Source organism: Mauremys reevesii, linkage group 7, assembly GCF_016161935.1.
Source record: "Mauremys reevesii isolate NIE-2019 linkage group 7, ASM1616193v1, whole genome shotgun sequence".
In the NCBI taxonomy this organism is placed as follows: domain Eukaryota; kingdom Metazoa; phylum Chordata; order Testudines; family Geoemydidae; genus Mauremys; species Mauremys reevesii.
In genome coordinates, this window is record NC_052629.1 from 68,948,349 (window position 1) to 68,966,971 (window position 18,623).

Consider the following 18,623-nt stretch of genomic DNA (forward strand, 5'->3'; position numbering starts at 1 on the left):
GGTCACATGTTGATCTGTCTAGCTGAAGTTCCTCATGCTTCCATTCTCCTTTATAGGCCAGTCTTGTTGGTTCGACTACATCTCCCAGTTGCTCCATTTAAAAACCAAAATACCTCAGATTTCAGCCAAAATATACCAGTGCCAAAATAGTTTGGATTTGGGGTTTTATTCATAAAAGCTCAAAAAATTCCAAGGGGATAGGTGCACAGGTTATGTCTACAATTTCGACCTCCATTCAAAATTTTTGATTCATCCGCAAATGAGAAAAAAACCCACTGGTCTAGATAATTAAAATGGTTCCTTTGGGCTTTGGAATCTATGACTAAATTGAATTTCTGTTGTTTCGGCATCTCTTAAGAGATAACACGAGTCTCCACTGTACATTAGATTTATTTGTGTGGTACCCATTGCTTCTATCGCCTCCTCTGCCTCTTCTTTGACACAGAGCGCAGTGACAGGAGAAATGGCTCCCAGAAACTGCACCAGAGTGACTGGCTTCATTTTCCGGGGAATAACTGACATTCTAAAGCTGCAAAACATCCTCTTTGTGTTCTTCTTTGCCATTTATTTCTGCACGCTGGTGGGAAATGTCTGGATGATTGTGCTGATTAGCGTTGACTCCCAACTCCACAGCTCCATGTTCTTTTTCCTCAGCAACTTGTCACTCTTAGATGTTGTCTCCTCCTCTGTGATTGCCCCCAAGGTGATGCTCAGTTCCCTAGTGAAGAGTAAAGACATTTATTTCTCTGGGTGTGTGGTTCAGTTTTTTCTCTTCTCCTTCTGTGCCGATGAGCTTTGCCTCCTGGCTGTGACGGCCTACAATCGCTTTGTGGCCATCTGCAACCCATTGCTTTATAATGTCATCATGTCCAAGAGAGTCTGCTTCCAGCTGGTGGCTGGCTCTTACCTGTGTGCCTGTGCCAATGCCACTGTGCATACGTGTACTGAATTCAGTCTGTCCTTCGGCCACTCCAATGTCCTCGATCATTTCTTCTGTGATATTTGCCCACTCCAAGAAATTGCCTGCTCTGACTTTTGCATCAATAAGCGAGTGCATTTCCTCTTTGCAGCCATAGAAACAATAGGCACCATTCTCATCATCGTCATCTTCTACACTTACATCATCTTTGCCATCCTGAGGATCTGCTCCACAGCAGGAAGGCATAAAGCCTTCTCCACCTGCACCTCCCACCTGACTGTTGTTTCCTTCTTATATGGGACCCTGATCTTTACATATTTATGACCCTCGTCTGGCAGCTCAGTGGAATGGGAGAAAATGGTGGCCGTGTCCGATACCCTTGTGATCCCCCTGCTGAACCCCCTGATCTACAGCCTGAGGAACAAGGAGGTGAAGGATGCTCTGAGGAGGACAATACACCAGAAAATTATTCCTCTCTGTATGTAAATATGGGGACTGTTTTTCCTGATCAGTACTGAAGTGCAGATATGAGCTAGTTATCACTCCTTAAGTCATTATGCAGAAATTTCTATCATCATGTGATTTACAGGAGAAAACAATATGGAAATGGAATTTGAGGCAGATAATGAAGGAAGGCGCCATTTCCCTTGAAAAACAGTGTCCAGTAACTGTGTTAGAGCTTCTCCTTTATGCACTGATATGTGATTTCTGCACTATAGGCATCTCCCCCTGCTTGTTCCACTACCTTTTGAACTATGTTGGTTAACATAGAAGATGATATAAAGAGGAGATACTCAGACTGTAATTATTTCCGTTTGCCACTGCTATTATCTCAGTTCCTACAGCTCCCACCTAAAATCGCTGTACAATTAAATGAAGGGAGGTGTACATGGAGAGGTGTTTTTATAGATAGATAGTCAGACAGGTGGTTCTGTTTGGGGACAGCCAGGTAGACACTAGACAGACGGATGTTTTTCTATGGGGCTAGATAAACAGAGGCATGGTTACGTCTGGGATTAGATAGACAGAAACACATCATTAGACAGACACAAGAGAAAGGAAGGATGGTCCAGAGGTTATCGCAATCGCCTAAGACTTGAGGGGGCTGAATTTAAATTCTGCCTCCACTGCAGACTTCCTTTGTGACCTTGAGCAAATTAAAGGGATTTCAGTTCCTAATTCCCATTGAAATCAATGGGATTTATGTGGCCTAAATACCTTTAAAAAACCTGGGTTTAGTCTCCCTTTGCCTCTGTTTGCCACTTGTAATATGGAGGTAAGAGAAGGAGTGTTGTAAGCAAGACACAAGAAGCAGCAAAACAGCTTGCATCCGAAGAAGTGGGTATTCACCCACGAAAGCTCATGCTGCAAAACTTCTGTTAGTCTATAAGGTGCCACAGGATTCTTTGCTGCTTCTACAGAACCAGACTAACACGGCTACCCCTCTGATACAAGACACAAGAAGTAATTCTTCTGCTCTACTCCGCGCTGATTAGGCCTCAACTGGAGTATTGTGTCCAGTTCTGGGCACCACTTTTCAGGAAAGATGTGGACAAATTGCAGAGAGTCCAGATAAGAGCGACAAAAACATGAGTGCCATGTCTCCGTGTGGCTCCCAGAAGCAGCGGCACATTCCCAATCTGGCATCTATGCATAGGGAAAGCCAGGAGGCTCCACACACTGCCCGTGCCCCAAGCACCGCCCCTGCAGCTCCCATTGGCTAGGAACCACAGCCAATGAGAGCTTCCAGGGTGGTGCCTGCTGATGGGGCAGTTTGCCCACCCCTGGTCTAAGGCCACACAGTGTTCGCAGTTACATGGCCCATGATGCTAGCCTCCATCACTCCCTTGTTAAATCTTCAAACAGGCCCCTTCGTGCTTTCTCCCATTCTGCCCCCCACACTGGGGAGGAGCTCCCTGTAAACATCAGCAAAACAACCTCCTCAACCCAAAGACTGTTTGACTTTTTAATTGTTCCCTATCCAGCAGGCTTGCCATCTCATTATGACCTTGCTGCTACAATGTACCAGTTCTGTGGGATGCTTTGCTGGGTGCAGGTTGTAATCCCACAGTGTTCATCTTAGGTAACTTTTGTGAGTCAGGCCTGTGACTTTGCAGCACAGCCATAACTTCTGTCTTTTCAGTGACGGTGACCTCTTCACACACTTCAATGCTCTCAATGGCATTCAGGCCTCAGATCAGTAACAGGGGCTGTCTTACAATCCTCTGCACAGAATATCATCTTGACAATGGCTTCACTATTGTGATGCACTTTTAGCCTGTTTATATGCACAGTCCGAGGTGCAGCTCTGCTGTGGGGCCCGTTTACATTGCAGGTAACAGCGTGACCCCTCCCTACCACTTCAGAAGGCCCCTCCCATCAGTTTTGTAATTTGTACTTTTCCACGAGGAGTAACACCAGCAGCAGATCACCTGCATCAAATGATGGCTCACAAAGAGAGCAGAACCCCATTTATCCCATCGAATTGGGACCAGGGCCAGATTGGTTAACCAAAACTTTGGATAATCAGAAGAATGGGAAAGTGCGAGGCTGCAGCACCATCTAGTGACCATAGCAGATATTCACCCACAAGAGCTCATGCTGCAAAACGTCTGTTAGTCTATAAAGTGCCACAGGATTCTTTGCTGCTTTTACAGATCCAGACTAACACGGCTACCCCTCTGATACATAGCAGATATTGCTCACTTCTGTACCTGTGTGCGCTGGTTGTTGGGTTAATACGCAGAAGCGGATAATAGAGGATCAGATAAGCAGGGTTTTATTGTATTGTGATCATCCCATTCTTTCCAAGCTGCTTGGCTTCTAGTGAGGCTTTGCTTTACTATTCCAATCATGGATTTAGGGAAACCTAATTTAGGATCCTCCCTGTGAAAGGGAAAGGAAAAGTGAAGTGCTTCAATAAGATCAACGTTATCAGAATGAAATACTTCCATTTTTTTGTTTCAAAAGGACATTTGGCTTCATAAGTTTATTTTTATGAGATTGTGCCTTTTATGTTTTGTGGCACACAAGCAGACAAGTTAGAGAAAATATAAAATACTCTTGTTGGACGTTCGCAATGTCTCGCTAATTTGTTTCTTAGGAGCCAGAACAATAACACGTAAGAACCCAAAAATCAGAGGGAGAGATCGTAGGCTACTGCCTATAACAGAGAGGCACAACTCACTGGGTATCTTCTGACTGACTGCTGCTAAGCCCCGATTGTGTGCTGCCCTACTGAGTGAGCTCCCTAGCATGCAAGCACGTCCAGGAACCATGCCCAAACTTTAAAGTCACAGTATTCAATTTTAATACAACCACAAATACACCAGAGCATCAACATTTTCTATTTTACAAGATCTCTCCTTTTTTGGAACCCTTGTTTATAAACACGCCATGAGGGATTTGAATCAAATTTCAGTGACTATCATGTGTGTGGAATCATCATTAATGTGCATTCTGTATAGTTATGTTGTTGGCTTCTTTAGGAAATTTGTGAAAACAGGAACACTGGTAAATCCTGCCCCCCCCCAACACACATACACTCCACACATTTGCTGCCCACTGGTGTTGCCTGAGCAGTTGCATTGTGACATCAGAGATAACCCACCACTCAGCTCTCCCTCCTTGCGGTTCATTTTCATACTTTTGGAGAATGATTAGCACCCTGGCTGCCATGGCAACAGCTACCTTTGACAACTGGATTTTCTGCTCTGGGGCTGTGTATTGAAGGAGTCTGTTGTGTATAGGATCCCTGCCTCATATATTGCAGAATTAATGTTGCATAGGTAATGCTCATTCTGGTATTTCCTAACTTGGGAATCAATGATGAGAATGATGTTAAACCTACTCAGGGCAACTACACCAGCACAGTATAACCACAAAATAGTGCAGTCTGGCCACACCCTGTCCTTCTGCTGGATTGCTCCAACCTGCCTCCTATAGCAGGTGCTGGGTTGGGGAGGCAAGGGATGGGTTCTACGTCAGCCACAGAGCCCATATCCTCCCAGTGGCAAAAACCTTTGCAAAACTTTTAACGATAATGCATCTGCATGTGATTATCCCCTGTCCCCTAGAGACATACGCTGTATTTTAATGAGTCTGCCCTTGCTTGTCTTGATGATCAGAGCTCAAAGGTGCTACAGGGATCCTCTCCCAAATGATGCTATGCCAAACATGAACATACCTCCATCCTATACTTTGAAATCAAGAAAGATGACATCTCTCAGAAGGTAGGAGTGAACATTATTTCCATTACAATAGAATTGAAATCTCCTTTTGTTAGTTACATCAGGAAATAGCTCTTTTCAGGTCATCTTGCCCAAGGCAGAAATTTGCAGAAGGCAACTTGTTGATCATTTGAATCTATAATGCAGCCATGTGGGAACAGTCCGGAGATTGTTCTGAGTCTTTCACATGAATTGTCTCTTATAGTCCATACCTTGGGTGACTGTTGGAGTGGACCTCTACCATGAGAAACTCAGCCGAAGCACAGCTACTGCCAAATGCAGCTGTCCACTAAATCGCAGGGGATATTACACCTAGGAGGAAATCCTGGGCCATTGAAACTAATGGGAATTTTGCCATAGACTTCAATGGGGCCAAGATTAAATAAGTGAGGAATGATGGTCGAACATTCTCACGGGGGAGTCTTCTAATCCTGAAGGTCATTTCCACGCGTTCAAAATCTGAGTTTTCAAGGCACAGTGTAAGGCTCAGCTCTTTCTCTGAGTGCCATGTGGAGGTTTGGTTGTGTTGAGCACGGAACCTTGGAGTGCATGTTCATTAACACTTTGTAGAACATCACTCCTTTGCCGAGCAGAGACAATGTCTACAAAGGCTCAGTCCAATGAAAATAAATCATTTCTGTGAATAGAATGGGCTTTCATTGATATGGTCAGCTCAGATGCTATACTGAGCATTATGTAGAATTTGTTTACATTAGTCTTTTCTCTGATGTTTTTAACTCCATCTTTCCTTGAATTATATAGAGGGGAATTCTACAGCCTCTTCTGAGAGCACTTTTCGCTTGCACATAGATAGATAGATAGATAGATAGATAGATAGATAGATAGATAGATAGATTTATTTTTTTAGGATCTGAGATCTGTGAACAGGCAGGAGAGCTCTTTTAGCATTAAAAATTTATGGCCATCAATCCCGCACTTCCTTTAAAAGTGGGGTAGGAAATAGCTTAGTAGAAATTTGCTCTAATGTAACTAGCTGACCTCTGGTTCAGATTCTCTCTTTAGAAGGAATTTGGTCTGCAGAAGCATTTTTATGAAACACTGATTAAACACACAGAAATTGCCAGATTGGATCAGACCTGAGCTCCATCTAGTCTCTTGTCTCTGATAGTGGCTAGTACCAGACGTTGCAAAAGAAGGTTTAATAACCTTCAATAGGCAAGTGTGGAATAATCAGCCCTTCCCTCATCTTGCCCTGATCTCTAGTAGTTAGAGATTCGTTTTAGTCCTGAAACATGATGGTTCGTATCCCTTAAGCATCCACATCCATACACTATGCCATATAAAGCTGTCAGATCCCTCCAGTTTCTTCTTAACAGCATTCCTAGGAGCTACAGACATTTCCCAACTTCTCAGCTCATCCAGAAGAAGAGCTCAGACCAGCAAGGTACTGAGCACATTAGCCCCAATCCAAAGAAACATATAAGCACATGCTTAACTTTAAGCAACTTTAAGAATGTAAGAAGCCCCATTGAAATCAACATGCTTAAAATTCTGGGTGCTCCACTTCAGGAAAAATGGAGATAGATTGGAGACAGCACAGAGGAAAGCAATAAAAATGATGAAAGGTTTAGAAGCACTGGGGGATGGACTAGATGACCTCTTCAGGTCCTACATTTCTTTGATTCTGTGAAAAGTTATGCACCTGCTTAAATGTTCTGCTGGACAGAGGGAACAATGCTCAGATCCATGCAGGATCCAGCCCTAAATGACCTATTGTTCTTTGCTTGGATGCATTTGATGAAAAGTCCTTCTTCCTTTCTATCTTCTATCTAGAACTGCATGTTAAGCAAGCTGCCTTTGAAGTTGAATAATCATTTTATTTGTTTCAGAGTAGCAGCCGTGTTAGTCTGTATCCGCAAAAAGAACAGGAGTACTTGTGGCACCTTAGAGACTAACAAATTTATTTGAGCATAAGGTTTTGTGGACTACAGCCCACTTATTTGTAATATTAGTCTGAATGCTGACCGACTGACATGCTATTTGGCCAAAACCAAAGAGTGGGTAAAGAAATAAATGACACGTGTGTGTATGTACGGCATGTGTATGAATATGTACACACACACACACACACACACTTTTTCTTGATCTTTGGCCACAAAAAACATACCACACATACATACCTAATGATCACACTAAACATTCACTACCTTTTACATTGCCAGGGTGTTATGAATGAGAACCAAGCCATCCCGATAATTTCACAAACTGGAATGTGCAACATGAGCTAAGTACAATTAACAATTATATGATTTGGCAATCACTATTGTGATATGGGGTGAGGAAAGAGGTTCATTGAGGATATTGACATACAATGAAACAGGTTTACAGGCAGTTTCTTATCTCTATAAAGACAGGTTAAAAGATCAATCTATACATAGAATATTTTTCTTATCATTATGAATATATGTTTCTAAAAATATGTTCACTGTTGTTAATTTTCTCACAAATATTCACCCCTGACTACACATTTTTAGTCTGATCATTAGAAGTGTAGGTGTGGTAATTTTTCAGCAGCCAAAGAGCAAGAAGCTACAGGATTTAGTCAGCATGGCTGTAGTGTCCAGAAGGGATAAATTTGGAAGCTCCATTTTTGAAATATTTTCTCAATGAAAGTATGTGCATAATGTGTACTACCTGGTAGCCAATGATTTAAAAACATGGAGGTGTATTTCGGTGAGAAACTGTCAACCAATAACCAGAGAGTGTGATGCAAACTATGCATTCCTTCTAACCATGTTATTGCTCCCAGGTATAATGGAGATCCACGGATTCTACTACTGTCTAAGGCACCAGTCCCACAAAATTGAACATATTCCTTAATGTTATTCATGCGAGGCATTCCATTGAGTCTGTGGGGCTACACTAATAAGTGAAATTACCCTATTGCGACTCCAATATGCTGAATCATTTTTTCTGTGATATCAACTCACTTCTAACGCTCTCCTTTTCTGGCACCTCTATCAATCAGCTACTTGTTTTCCTCTTTGGCAGTCTGATTGAGGTGATCACCATTGTGACCAGCCTCATCTCATACATCTTAATTATTGTGACTATGCTGCGGATCCGCTCCACCAAGGGCAGACGCAAAGCCTTCTACACCTGCACCTCCCACCTGACGGCTGTCTCCATGTTCCATGGTACAATTCTCTTCATGTATTTATGACCCAGTGCCAACTACTCGTTGGACACAGACAAAATGGCCTCCGTGTTCTACACAATGGTGATCCCCATGCTGAACCCCCTCATCTACAGCTTGAGGAACAAGGATGTGAAGGACTCCTTGAGGAGAGCAATAGAGACAAAATTGAGGGCCCATTTTTCCCCAAAGGGTGTCAGAATAGGACAACCAAATCCTTCAAAGGCTTCTCTGCACACATAGGGCTTGTCTCCCCTACGGGGTGGATCAATGCTGCGGTGATAAATCCACCGGGGGACAATTTAGCAGGTCTAGTGAAGACCCACTGGATCAACAGACTATCAGTTCGGCATTGACTCCACCAGAACGAGATGAGTAAGGGGAGTCTACAGGAGAGCGTCTTCTGTTGACCCAGTGCAGTGTGAACCCCGTGGTAAGTATATCAAAGCTATATCAACTTGTGTTATGCAACTAACGTAACTCAAACTAGCAAAACACGGGTAAAAAGACGGGTAAAAGGAGGGACAGAGCCACAGCAGTTTTGAAACAGTGAGGCAGGAAGGTGTGAATGATGCAGAGCTGCAGTTCACTTTTGGCAGCATTATTGGAGTTGGCCCTGTCTCAACCCCATGGGAAACACCCAGTTTTCCTGACCCCCAGTGCATTGCTATAGCTAATTTCCAGTAGTTATTACAGAACTATTCCATTTTCAACAGGAAAGAGGGGAGCCTGGTGGGTCCATCTCTCAAATTGTTTAAATGGCCAATCTCATGATAACAGACAAGGCACTTTCCTAGAGTGTTACTCGCTAAACTGAAGCTGTCTCTAGCAGCTTCACAAATCCTATGTCTTCTGTCCTTTAACAGCAAACCTCTGCAGATCCTGTGATTCAGTGATAATGGCCACTGGTGACAAATACAGGATTCTATGCATCAAATGCAAAGAGCTGATACAAATTATTCAAAGAAAGCCTGATAACATCTTGGATGAGTTACTTGCCCAGTCCATCATCACAGAGGAGGAGTACAACAGCTTCTATCAAAAAGAGGACATAGTGATGAAAATCAGGAAGTTGTTAATTCGCATACAAAAAAAAGGGGAGTCAACCTGCCAGCAATTTCTGGAGTGTTTAGAAATCCTCTTTCCTGGCATCGATCAGGATTTACAACCTTCTGGTCATGGTAAGTCAAATCTCTTTCTGTTTTATTTAAAAAGAGAGAGAGAGAGAGAGAGAGAGAGAGAGAGAGAGAATAGCCATAATCTTTATGAGGAGAGATTAATAAGACTGGGACTTTTCAGATTGGAAAAGGGGGGATATGATTGAGGTCTATAAAATCATGACTGGTGTAGAGAAAGTAGATAAGGAAGTGTTGTTTACTCCTTCTCAAAACACAAGAACTGGGGTCACCAAATTAAATTAATAGGCAGCAGGTTTAAAACAAATAAAAGGAAGTATTTCTTCACACAACACACAGTCACCCTGTGGAACTGCTTTCCAGAGTATGTTGTGAAGGCCAAGACCATAACAGGGTTCAAAAAAGAACTAGACAAATTCATGGAGGACAGCTCCATCAATGGCCATTAGCCAGGATGGGCAGGGATGGTGTCCCTAGCGTCTGTTTGCCAGAGGCTGGGAATAGGTGACGGAGATGGATCACTGGATGATTCCCTGTTCTGTTCATTCCCTCTGGGGCACCTGGCAATGGCCACTGTCAGAAGACAGGATACTGGGCTAGATGGACCTTTGGTCTGACCCAGTACGGCCGTTCTTATGTTCTTATGTTTTTATGGATTCTTTCCTGTTCTGATTAGAATCCACTTCAGCCTCGGGTCCACATCCCATATCTTAGCTCCCATCAAACAGCACAGCCTTCAGTTCTCTGGATCAACTCCAGTGACAGGCCTGTCTATTCTTCTTAGTAGTGTAAGCAGAGTCAGGATGAGCTCTACCCTGACATCTGATGGTAGATTATGGGGAGTGCAGAGTGGAAGTTTCAAGTATTCGCATTAGCATTTCAGTTATTTGCATGGGCACTCCCACCCCACTTAGCATACCGCAAAGCAGCATGGGATGGTTATTTTCACAGCTGTGGGAGCCCCAATTTCATTGTTATTGGGGCAGGAGGAATGAAATGTTGTCACCCTGATTGGGTAAATGGGGAACTACAAAATTGTCTTGTGATGGGGGGTTTCATTGTCAGCTGGATAGCGCTTGCTAGATGGGGCACATGGGTTCCAAAACCCATTGAAAGAGAGAGACTGTGGACAGATATCTGTACTGGGTGGTGTAGGCTTCTTGAGTGAGCCAGAAGCACCAGTTCCACCTATGCTTCTCTCCACTGTGGAATGTCAGAGTTAATTTTTGATTCCCTTGAGAATCTAGATAGAGGTTACTGAGCTGAACTCACTGGCACTGGGGCTCCCCTACTATGAGCTGGAATCACTAAGAGCTGAAATCACTGAGGAGCTGGACTTGCTGAGCTGAGAGCACTGAGTACTGTGCTAATGACTGGGGGAGCCTGAAGCAATACCGTGGAGCAGAGCAGCTGGCAGAACAGAGTGGAGCAGTTTGTGCAGCCACTGGGTGAGTGGAGCCAAGCAGCTCGTGAGGACGGCTGGAGTGGCTCACAGGACAGCTGGTGGACCAGAGCAGCTGGCAGAGCGGAGCAGCCCACAGAGCAAGCGGAGCTGAGCTGTTTGCGGGGACGACTAGTGGAAGCAGAACCCCACGAAGAGGCAGGGCAGTTGGCCCCGAAACCACGTAAGGTGCCCCTTTCTACCCAGGCTGGGGAGGGGGACCTCTGCAGAGAGACTCTTGAACTCTGGGGCTGCACTGACCCAGGACAGAGACTTTTGGATTGTGGGACTTTTGGGACTGTGGGTGATTTGGGGGTTGCTGGACTCAAGGGCCCCGAGAGAAGGACATGGCCCAATTTGCTGGGGTGGGTCTTTGCTCACGGTTTGACCTATGAACTCTAGCTGAGGTATTTTCCCAATTTAATGCTTGTTGTTTATCATGTATTAAACCTTTTCTGCTACACCAAGACTCTGCGCTTGCGAGAAGGGAAATATTGCCTCCTCGAGGCGCCCCGGGGTGTGTGTAAGATTTTCCCAGGTCACTGGGTGGGGGCTCGAGCTGGTTTTGCATTATGTTGTGGGGAAGGGACCCCTATGTATTGAACCCGGCCCTTGCTGCTATCGTTTCGGCCCGGCAGAAGGGTTACAGTAGGAAGTTCTCAGTCATGTAGACCTGCCTCTTCCTGGTGTTGGTTCAATTCTCCAGCCTTCCCCCTTGTGTTCCCTCTGGCTGCAAGTCTCCCTGCCTTGTTCTCACTTGTAATCTTTGGCAAGTCATCCTCTTTCCTCCTGGGGCTCTGAATTCTGGCTACCTCCATTGACTCTTCTCCTCTTCTTGTGGGTGCCTACCTACTCTTCTCTTTCTCCTTGCCCACCCATCTTCTGTTACTGCCTGACTCTCCCCTATATCCAGCTCAGCAAACCTGTTCCTCAGCTCTATTTCTTGTTCACTAGCCGGTCTTTTCCTCTGCCTTGTTTTCATAGTCACATGCTTCCACTGGCCACTCTCCTCATCCAGCAGCCTACCCTCACAGTTCTTCAGTTTAGCTTGCATCGAGTCTTGAGTTTTCTCTTCAGTTTCCTCTCACCTTCCTTCCATCATCTGCTCAAATCCTTTTTGAAACTCAGCCATGGCTTCTAACAGCATATACAAACCTCGGATCAGCTCTTCCATCAAATCTAGCAGGCATAAAAAGGAAGCAGCTTTCAGGTACCCTCTTCAGAATGATATACATCCTGCAGCTTCCACATCACTCATCTTAATTGTCTCTTCCATTCCTTGGGTCACTACCATGGCTGCTTCTATAAGCACCTTTCAAAACAACAACAACACACACATACCTTCCCGCAAACTACCTCTCAAACTTCCCTGTTGTCAGCTCTGTTTTCTGGCTTCTGTGTTGCTGCTCGTGTGCCACTGGCTGGTTGCATGGCTGCCTTTCTAGGCTCCCTAATAAGGGATGCTTCACCCCCTAATCAGGGCTCAGCTTTCATCAAAGGCTCTGCTTCTGTCACAACACACTGCTCGCTACCAGACTGCGAACTGAAAAAACATCCCTTGCTGTTGTTAAAACCAGTTGCCCTGTATTGGTGCTGATCTACGGTTTTAATTTTCCTAGTAGAGACAAGGCCCAAGGGAAGATTTAACCAGCAGCCAATTCGTTTGTTACAAAGATTAGGTTAGCATCTAGCAACAGTTCAAACAGAGAAACAAAATGAAACCATGACAAAGACCAAAAACAGCCAGGAACAGGTGGGGATTTTTCTGGCAGGGAGACTTGCAAAAGCCTAGGATGTTTACATACTGTCTGTCCGCCAAGTGTTTATCCAGTCCCAATTTTCTATAACCCAGGTGATGGGGCTCCCAACCTTCCCCCTAGGAAGATGATTCCACGGCCTCATAGGGCTCACTGTCAGGAAGTTTTTCTTGATATTGCGCCTACTCTTGTCTTTCCTTAAATTTAATCCTGTTTCTCCTAGTTATTTCTCAGGGCTCTAAGGGAGACACCAGAGAAGAGCTGGAGGAGGGAACAGAAGGTGAACCACCAGGGGAATGGTGGAGGGAAAAGAGAGCAGCAGTACTCACCAATGGATGGGGAAAAGGGGCAGAATGAGAGTATGGGCTGTGGAAATAAGACATGAGTAGCTTGTTTCCCCTCATACTCTGTCCTTTGGTAGAGCTTTCCATATGGCTATTCTCAAGGCAAGTACAAGCACTTCCTGGGCCATCTACAGATTCATCTGACTGAAGCCCTCCACCTCTGATTAGTGAGATTAGCTCAGAGAGTGCAGAATGGAGTGAGTAAGACTCGCTAGGGATATTACACAGAACTGTAATATCTGCTGCAGAATGCTCAGGTCTCTAGTCACGCCCTCCTCATATAGTCTGCTCATGGTTGGAACAGCCTTCAGAGAAATCCAATTAAGGACCCTATGTCTGAGTTGGCCATGAATGTAAATCCCTTGCATGGTTACAGATCTGAGACTTTCTTCTAACTGCACTTAACTTACCAGGCCTAATAAAGAGTAACTATGAGTGCAAAGACCAAAATTAAAACATCAACATCCACAATTAAAATGTAATACCGTGTGACACCTTCACAAAAGAAAAGGTAGAAATCAAGTTAATTTCTGGTCTCACAGGTCAGAAAGAAAACCCAATGAACAATTCTGGAACCTCTCTACAGAATTAGAACATTCAATCTACACTACATAACAACAAACCGCATTTTGCCTTCCTGTTCCCTGTGGTTAGCATTTTCTGCACAGTGTTTGAATTGTCACTGGCTTTATTTTTACTGTAGAAAAAGCTTCTTGGGGCATCTTCATCATTTTGAAAGGAGATTATATAACTATTAAGAATACAGGAACATCAACAAAGTCTTTAAGGATCTGAGAAGGTTTTAATGTGGTTTCCTTTCTAGGATCTTCAAGTATGGAGAACGAACCCAAGAATTTAGGAGGCACTGTGTTCTCAGAAAAAGAAAATGCTGAAGGTACTATCTCCTCCTTAATATGTTACTACAGTTGTGTACCAGATAATGCTGGCCCAACCCAGTGTGACAGCTTCCCTCTTCCAGGATGCCCCCTGGAACTGGGGTACCACTGAGCCCCCTGACCCACCACACTGGGCTTCCTCTCACACTGAACTCCTGTGACCAGCTGCAAAGCCCTCCAGCCTGCACTTTCCCCAGCATACCTACAGGTAGGGACACATCCAGCTGCAGTTCCATTCAGGCTCTCTGACCAGCCCCTGTATAGGAAGGCTACAGTTAGGACAACTCCCATCACCTCAGGCATGCACCCCCTCTGGAGTATAAACCCAAAATTTTACTGCCTTGCACTGCACAGGGAACTGTACAACATAAGCTCATAAAATTCTCCCCTTCCCTCAATGTGGAGAGGAATACGCAAAAGCCTTTTGCCCCTGAGCTAAGATTAGTTCACTCTGGCAACTCACTCGTTTAAATAAAGCAAAAACAAGTTTATTAACCACAAAAGATGTTAAGTGATTATAAGGGATAGCAAACAGGTCAAAGCTGATTACCTAGCAAATAAACTAAACACACAAACTAAACTTATTATACTAAATATACTGGATATGCATTAGCAGATTCTCACCCTGAGAGATGATACAAGGAGGCTGCAGATCCTTAAGGGGCAAGCTGCACTTGCTTTACAGCTTGGAATCCCCCAGATGTTTCATACACAGGCTAGAAATCCCTTTAGCCTGGGTCCTGCACTTCCCCCAGTCCTTGGGTGTTTCCAGGACTCTTCTTGGGTGGGGAGTGAAGAACCCTTATGATGTCACTCCCCATCTTTTATAGCTTTTTCATATGGTAGGACAGTGGCTGATTTAGAGTTAGTGGGGCCCTGTGCGCAGCTTCATTTTTGGGTCCCCCCTTGGGACCCAGCCAAGAAAAAGAACATTCTCTCTTCTCTCTCTCTCCCTCCAACCCCTGGCCCCTGTTGTTCATTCTTTTGTTCTTTATTGTCCTCCTATAAGAAATAGGAAGAAAATGAAAATAAATTGAAGTACCTTGATTTTTTTGTAGTCTAACTTATTTTTTCCACAGACCACTTGAAAATTGGTGAGGGTCTCACCTGATCACGTAATGATCTTTCCAGATACTGTTTGTAAAGTTAGATAACTATTGTAAAGTGCTTTGGATAAGAGCGCTTATTAAAAACAATGTAAAAAAACATCAGGGTGTGGGGTCTGGCCAGGAGTTAGGATGTGGGATGGGGCTCAGGGCTGGGGGTGCAGGGTCTGGAAGGGAGTTAGGGTACAGGAGCAGGCTGGGGGTTGGAGTGCAGGGTCTGGCCAGGAGTTAGGATGTGGGATGGGGCTCAGAGCTGGGGAAGGGGGTTGGGTGTGGAGCGGTTACGTGGGGCAGCTCCTGTTTCATGCTCAGGGAGGGGGTGGGAATGTGGGAAGGTGCAGGAGTCAGGGCTGGGGTTGTGTGAGGTGGGTGCAGGAGTCTGGGAGGTCAGGAGGTTGGGATGCAGGAGTCAGGGAGGGCAGGGGCTGTGTCAGGGGTGCAGGAGTCAGGTCTGGGGGGTGTGTGAGAGGGTGCAGGAGTCAGGGAGGGCATGGGCTGTATCAGGGGGTGCAGGAATCAGGACTGAGTGGGGGGGGTGCAGGAGTCAGAGAGGGCAGGGGGATGGGTGTGTGTGAAGGGGGTGCAGAAGTCGGGGCTGGGGTTGGGAGGCTGGAGGGTATGTGTAGGGTGAGTGCGGGGGCCCCGCCTCTGCTCCACCCTGCTCGGATTGCATCCCTTTCCCAAAACCCCTTCCCCACCCCTGCTCCACCTGTGCCCTGCCCCCAGCCCACCCCTTCCCCAAGTCCCCACCCTCAAGTGCGCTGCAGCCCCGCTCCTCCCCCTCCCTCCCAGAGCATCCTGAGCGCTGGCAAACAGCAGTTTGGTGGCAGGGGAAGTGCTGGGAGGGTGGGGGAGGATCGGGGACGTGGCGTACTCGGGGAGGGGGAGCTCGGCTGCCACTAGGGGTGGGTGGAGCCTGAAGCAGGAGCCCCAAGAGCTGTCAGGACCAAGCTTCTGCCCCGATGCTGCCCAGCCCTGGAGCCACCTGTCGTTGGGGGGTCCCGTCCCTGTGTTTTAGGTAAATCCACCTCTGGGCAAGGGGCAAGGGCACAGCAGGGCATGGTGGGGGGGGAGGATTGGTCCCCAGCTGGAGCAAGGCAGGGGCCAGGGGGCAAAAGCACAGTGGGCGGGAGCTAGGGTTGGTCCCGGGAGCAAGGGAGAGGCTGTGGGTAAACTGAAAGCACAGCAGAGCTGGGGAGGAGGTAAACAGGACCCCTCCACACACCCCTATCCACATAGAGTGAGTACCTACCTTCTCCCTGGTCCTAGCCCCTCACCCTTCCTCTGCTGCAGAGCAGCTGAGCGGCAAGCAGGAACTCCATCATCTCTGCTCCACTTTACTCCGGGCGGCAGGTTAACAGTCCCTGGCTTCGGGCTTCCTGAGCCCAGGGGAGCCCAAAGCGGCAGACCGTCCGTCACCGGCCCATGTGGGGTGGAGACGAAAGGAGCCCTTAGCCGGCCATCTGATAAGAGGAGCGAGTGGGTGGGAGTGGGCAGGGGGAGAAGCCCAGGGGCCGGGTCATCCGGGGAGGGGGCTGGAGAGGAGAGCCAGCACTACGGCCACTGGGCTGTAGCAGAAGTGGAGTGCCCGGCCGAGGGGGCCCCTGCTGTGCAGGGGCAGCTCTAGGGATTTTGCCGCCCCAAGCACGACAGGCAGGCTGCCTCCGGCGGTTTGCCTGCGGAGGGTCCGCTGGTCCCGTGGCTTCGGCAGACCTCCCTCAGGAACGTCTGCGGGAGGTCCACCGAAGCCGCGGGACCAGCGGATCCTCCTCAGACAAGCCGCGGAAGGCAGCCTGCCTGCCACCCTCGCGGCTCCGGCAGAGCGCCCCCTGCGGCTTGCTGCCTGAAGCACACGCTTAGCGTGCTGGGGCCTGGAGCTGCCCCTGCTGCTGTGCCTGGGTCTGGCACCATGGCACCTTTGGCACCATTATAAATCCAGTCCTGCCATCCCCCCCAGCCCAGTGGCAGCAGTCTGCCTGCTGCTGTGTTCCTAGTGCCTGGCAGAACAGGAGCATTCCAACAATTTCCTCTTTGTTCCTCAAAGGGAGCAGCACACTCAGCTGTCAGATACTTCCTGGAGCTTTGAAAGGGGAGGGGTGCATGCCTGCAGGGTAGCAGAGATCAAAACACTGAGCAAAGCCATCAGGACAGGCATTGTGGGATACTGGCGGAAGCCAGTTCTATCCGCAAAACAAACCGCAGTGTCCACACTGAGGGCTTGGCTACACTGGAGAGTTGCAGCGCTGGTGGTGGCTTTACAGTGCTGCAACTCACTCACCGTCCACACTTGCAAGGCACATACAGCGCTGTATCTCCCTGGCTACAGCGCTAGCTGTACTCCACCTCGGCCTGGGGAATAACGACTGCAGCGTTGGTGATGCAGCGCTGCTCCGCTAGTGTGGCCACCAAAAACGCTGTTATTGGCCTCCAGAGGTGTTTGGAGGTATCCCAGAATGCCTGTTCAGCCACTCTGCTCAGGTGACCTGCCCTTTAAATGCCCCGAGAATTTTAAAAATCCCCTTCCTGTTTGCTCAGCCAGGTGTGGAGTGCAATCAGTGAATCTTTCCAGGTGACCATGCCTCCACGCGCCAAACGAGCCCCAGCATGGAGCAATGGCGAGTTGCTGGACCTCATCAGTGTTTGGGAGGAGGAAGCTGTGCAGTCCCAGCTGCGCTCCAGCCATAGGAATTAAGATACCTATGGGCAGATATCAAGGGCCATGCTGGAAAGGGGCCATGACCGGGACGCGCTGCAGTGCAGAGTTAAAATGAAGGAGCTGCGGAGTGCCTATTGCAAAGCCTGCGAGGGAAACCGCCACTCCGGCGCTGCCCCCACGACCTGCCGTTTTTACTAAGAGCTGGACACGATACTTGGGGGTGACCCCACCACCAATCCGAGGACCACGATGGACACTTCAGAGCAGAGGGGGGAGGAGGAGGGGAGGGAGGAGGAAACCAAGAGTGAGGGTACTGGGGTGGGGGGAGACACCCCAGAGTCCCAGGAGGCATGCAGCCAGGAGCTCTTCTCAAGCCAGGAGGAAGGTAGGGATGCAGTGAGAAAGGCCAAAAGCTGGGTAGAGATGGACCTTGTAAGGGAATTAAAACCAATAGTAAAAGGTTTTTTAGCCATATAAATAGGAAGAAAACCAAGAAAGAAGAAGTGGGACCGCTTAAAACTGTAAACGGAGTGGAGATTAAGGATAAGCTAGGCATGGCACAATATCTAAACGAATATTTTGCCTCGGTCTTTAATGAGGCTAATGAAGGGCTTAGGAATAGTGGCAGAGTGGCTGATGGGAATGAAGGTGCGGGGTTGGAAATTACAGTATCCGAGGTAGAAGCCAAACTTGAACAGCTTAACGGTAGTAAATCCGGCAGCCCGGATAATCTTCATCCTAGAATATTAAAGGAATTGGCGAGTGAAATTGCAAGCCCGTTAGCGATAATTTTTAACGAATCTCTAAACTTGGGGGTTGTACCGTTTGACTGGAGATTAGCTAATATAGTTCCTATTTTCAAGAAGGGGGAAAAAAGTGACCCGGGTAACTACAGGCCTGTTAGTTTAATATCTGTAGTATGTAAAGTCATGGAAAAAATATTAAAGGAGAGAGTAGTTACGGACCTTGAGGTCAATGGCAA

At 47.0% G+C, this 18,623-nt stretch overlaps 1 pseudogene; it reads left to right on the forward strand.

The window, feature by feature from the left end:
* The first annotated feature begins 463 nt into the window (after positions 1 to 463).
* Positions 464 to 8,548, forward strand: LOC120409518 (annotated as a pseudogene).
* Positions 8,549 to 18,623: the final 10,075 nt, after the last annotated feature.